This window comes from Antennarius striatus, chromosome 22 (genome assembly GCF_040054535.1).
Source record: "Antennarius striatus isolate MH-2024 chromosome 22, ASM4005453v1, whole genome shotgun sequence".
NCBI classification, from domain to species: Eukaryota; Metazoa; Chordata; class Actinopteri; order Lophiiformes; family Antennariidae; genus Antennarius; species Antennarius striatus.
In genome coordinates this window covers 14,962,834-14,968,060 of record NC_090797.1, presented here as the reverse complement: position 1 = coordinate 14,968,060, position 5,227 = coordinate 14,962,834, and positions in this window count along the sequence as shown.

Genomic DNA, 5,227 nt, shown 5'->3' with positions numbered 1-5,227 from the left:
TGAAAAACCTCGCGAGAAGAGTCAAAGAGAATTGCATGCATGGTTTGACTTGGACAAAGATGTTGAGGAGTTGAAAGATAGTGATCCGACCCTTGGACTGCAACTAAACAATATAACCGGGCGATAAAAAATAAGGAAATCAAGTAAAAAATATAAGTGTAATGTAAGTGAATAAAGTAATATAAAGGAAAATTTAGGAACCATAATTTGTGAAATAACATAGAAAAAGGCTGCAGCCAAATGTAACAATCACTTCATGAGCATGAATCTAAGTTGAATCTAATCTAAATTGAAGTCCCCCTTCTGCACACATTTTCCTCTGAAATAAAAGGGGCGTATGGATGCATAAACTGTATAAGTAATTGATATAAGCTTTAAACTATAAAATGAGTCTTTCAGTGTCTGGCAAACATCCGTGTATACATAGGGGTGCATTTCTTAAACCGTCACCCGGCTGAAATAAGGTCACCCAGAGTTAGTTACTAGTGATTATAACAATATATTCAAGAGAAAAAGTAATTTTGTAGCTTTTATTTTCCCTCATTCAAATCATACAAAAACTGTCACATCTTAAAATCTGAATCTTTCTCCATTTTCTGTTATCTCTTCTCTTATTTTCTTTCTTGCCACTATTTTTATTTTTCATCTTCGTGACAGGGGTTCGTTTTAGCCTGGGAAGATAAGTTCAGCCTCGCTTTAAAGATATCTGGCGCCATCTAGCGTTGTAAATGGGTATAATTTCTAGAACCTGAATGTAAGACGAACCCGACTTTTTCACTTTTTTGCGTCTAATTCACTGTGATACTCTGTGTATTTGGGTCCCTTCTGCTAATGTCTGTTAAAAAAGGATGAGAATGTGTTAATACTTCAGTAGAGGATAAATTTCACTCTGTATTCCACCAGAATGTGAAGCAATGGGAAGAGGACAATCAGTAACATAAAATATTAGACCACCTTTGTTTTCTTCAATTTCGTGCTGATTTCTTCTTCTTTTTATCAATTATCAACTCCTGTGTGTATCGTGACTAAAACAGGCAGAAAATAAAACTTGGAGGACCTTTATAGCAGTTATAGGCAGTACAATGTCACAGCCACTGATGTTAGAACTAAAGCAGTTTTGTCTGTTACTGTATCAAGTAAACCATGCAAACAAGTTACATGTCATCTTTTGATTTCAGTTCTTATATAATATTGGTATACGCAACGGTATGAATATTCTTCTCAACTGTTTTTGTAACGTTCGTGTGCAGATTTACTGTTTTATTTACACAACAATAAAACATTTAAATATATTTCCCTATTCAACAGAACCTGATATAGATGAGAGCAGAAAAGACCGTTATGTTGGTGATAAAACAACTGAACAGTCAAACTCAGTCCTATACTCTTCCCGGTCTGCATTGAATATCTCAGCAATTTCACTATCGCTGACCTTCTGGTTTGCAGGTGTCTGTCCGGTAATGACGCTTTAGCGAAACATCAGACAAAAGTCGAAGCAGCCACATTAGTCCAGGCATCCGCACTCCACGCACATATTGTGGGCGTGTAACTCGTGGTGTAACTCGCTCGGCACTGCCTCCAGTCCTGGTAAACGTGTGTTTACCATCACTCCCACGACGCACGCAGCTTAACTTTAAAGGCTTTGCTCACACCGATGTCCAGCGGTTGGAGTTCTTTCGTTAATCCTTCAGGATGATGGCAAACTCCGAATTCAGCCGCTTGACGTGTTTCTGACAGAAGCGGTGGTGTGGGGGGGGGGGGGGGGCATGGAGTCACAGATCAAGAGAGATGGCGATGTATAAAGGAAACCATGCAAACAAGCTACATGTCATCTTTTGATTTCAGTTCCTATATAATATTGGTATACACAACGGTATGAATATTCTTCTCAACTGTTTTTGTAACGTTCGTATGCAGATTTACTGTTTTATTTACACAACAATAAAACATTTAAATATATTTCCCTATTCAACAGAACCTGATATAGATGAGAGCACATTTGTGTGCGTGAAAAGACCGTTATGTTGGTGATAAAACAACTGAACAATCAAACTCAGTCCTATACTCTTCCCGTACTCTTCTCTCTCTTCCTATGGACACACTTCCCTTCCTCTCCTTCTTCGACCAACAGTTGTCCAATTTCCACCGGCACCCTGTAGGTCAACAGCACCGATGGTGGTCGTTGTTAACCCGGGCCTCGACCGATCCGGTATGGAAGTCATAGGTTTGATTCACATGTTTGATTTGGCAAAAGTTTTACGTCAGATGCCCTTCCTGACGCAACCCGCTGCATTTATCTGGGCTTGGGACTGGTACAATAAGACACTGGCTTGTGTCCTCTTGTGGCTACATTTGGTACTTTCCAGTCCATAAAGGTTTTATTTATTTTATTTATTTTTTACTTTGGCAGCATTCTACTGCTGGTGAGTACCTGTTGAGTACCTGTTGAGTACCTGTTGAGTACCTGTTGAGTACCTGTTGAGTACCTGTTGAGTACCTCTTGAGTACCTCTTGAGTACCTTTGAGTCTGATCTCATCCTCATTTGTTTGCTATTGAAGGAGGGACAAATTGATACTTGGTTACAAAGGGAAAAATAATGGTGCCAGAACAGGGACTGGAACACGTCTAACCTTTCATCAGCCCCCCCCCCATATTATTTATTTCCAAAGTCAGCAAAAGAATGGCACTGTGTGAAATGTATGGGTTTGATCCAGGATACTCAGTTGTAATGAAGGGAGTCAGGGCAGATGTTGATATAAATGCTGTGAAGAAGGCTTTTACTTTTTTTAATGATCTGTCTGATACCAGATTGTAACTCCACTGCTTGTGGAAGGGGGGCAGTCAAACGATTATGGTTCTGAATGGGAGATTGTTTTGGTAGAGGATTATTGCACAGAAAGTGTAGATGAGCCAGCACCTACTTAAACACTAGCTCCCCTTGCTCGTATAATTAATGATATGAAAGTCACATTTCAAGAGCAGATAGGTGACTTGGCTGTCACCTATAAAGAAGGGAGTGATAATGTTATAAGCTCAGTTCAGTAATATACAGTAGAAGATAAGTGCAGGTTGGAGTCCTTCCGGTAAAGTACCATTGTGGATTCGGGTCCCGAACAGAGATTTTGGTTAATATCCCTGGGATTGGAGTCCCTCCAAATGGCGATTTTGGTTAATATCTCTTGGGTTAAAGTCCTTCCGACTGGGATTTGGTAAACATGATAATTAATTGAATATTGTGTTGTATTGTATGAAATGGACGGTGAATTTGTGAATGTGATAAATAGGGATTGTGTGAAATGAATGGAGCGAATGGTCAGGGACAGAATGTGATGTTTGGAAGGCTTTAAAAAAAGGTAAAACTAGTTTAGATAGGGTTAAACTGGTAGAACCACTAACTGCTCAGAACAGCGACATCTGCGTAGACGGTGGTTCACAAAATGGCGGCCGCCGAGTGAAAATCAGATACCTGGGGTAAATTTATGCAAGCTTGCCAAAATAAAGATTAACTAAATTCCAGCCAAATAATCAAATCAAACAGTTGATAGACTGAACAAGTGGTCTGTAAATCTGATTGAAGGTCTGACGAGACCATTTTCTGATCCCAGAACAACGAGCTCACAAGTAATGAATGTCATAAAAATAAAAATGAGGCCTTTTAAACAAGTCAAGGACAGGAAGGTCATCAAACTGCTACTCATTGTGGGGGAGGTGATAAACGGGAGATCTGCTGGGTGGTACTTGGGTGTCACGTCATTGATGATGACGTATCTCGTACCATGTGGCGTCTAGCTTGAGATCCAGTGGGATCTATGACTATTGTACGGTCTCTGCACTTTATTTATGCTGTTAGGTTTTATTGTGTTTGTCCATACAGTCGTAAATTAAATTAGACCACGTTAGTTAAAAGCTCCAAATCAAGGTTTAAAGTCCAAACTTACGCATAAATTTGTGTTTCTAGCACTTAAGTCTTAAGTTGTGGGACAAAAAAGTGAGACTAGGAATTATGTGGGGTCCGAGTGCAAAGATGTCAAATAAAACTAGTTTAGAAAATATGAGGTATTTTTAAAAAAGTCTTAAAACAGCTTTTGAGAAAAGAATGAACAGAAAGAAATTAGAAAAAATGTAAGATGATTTAAAATTTACTAGGGGTGTGATTCAAGATTGTGTTTCCTTCAGATTGTGTAGAGAAGAACAGAACACACCCACATGTCCTGTCCATGACGTGGCTGACGAGGGGAGGGCCCTCCCACGACAGCCACAGCCCATGAACAAGGACAACAGTTTAACTAAAGATAGGGAGGAAGTTTATTTTGAAAACAGGAGTAACATTCCATTCAGGAACATGCCAACTCAAGTAGAGAGGAACAGTTCACCAGTGGTTGTGCTCACTGCTCATGTGAGGGCTGTGGAGGTAAAAGGGTTGGTAATATTGTCTCAGCTACCACAGACCCTGATAATTAAGCTTTCGAACCGGTTCATGGAACGAAAATGAAAACCGGAAACTTTTGGTATTTTGGCAGGAACGAAAACGAAAACTTAATATTTTTTAATGTTCTGGAGCAGAATCGGAACAGAAAATAATTGTAAACCGGTTAATACCGGGTTTTTTTGTTCTTGAAAAAAACATTTGACCTGATGTTTCACTTCCTGTCATTCACTGGACGCGGGATGAGAGCAGAGAGAAGTAGCGGCTATCAGCAGCAGCTAAGAAAAGGGAGGTCTCCCAGTCACTATTTAACCATTACAGGTAAACACTGCAGTGTGTCAATCTGAACATGTATGATTTAGACATGAACTCATTGGCTGCAGTCATTTTCAGAGCAGTGTGTTCCCGTACTGCCAATATTAGCTATGGGAGAAGAACAATGAAGATCTGCTGTTCAGCAATAAATGACATGGTGGAAGTTATTCTAGTCTTATGTCATGTAGTGTCTAAGTAGGAGGCATAAGCCTTAACTACAGTGATATACAGTCATAAAGCAGTGGTGTAGTGCTGGGGTACTGTTTACTGTAGGGTAGGGATATATCTATAATTATAGTCTATAGTATATTAACTAATTGCTTTAGTTGCCAATTTAAAAGTCCTTAAGTTACCGTATTTTGCGCACCATTCAGCTCATTGTATAAAGAGGTGCAGTCTAAATAACGTAGTTTATTTCTGTACTTTAACCGGACACACAGCACACATTATTCGGTGCATGGTTGCTAACGGAAGCAGAAAAGTGA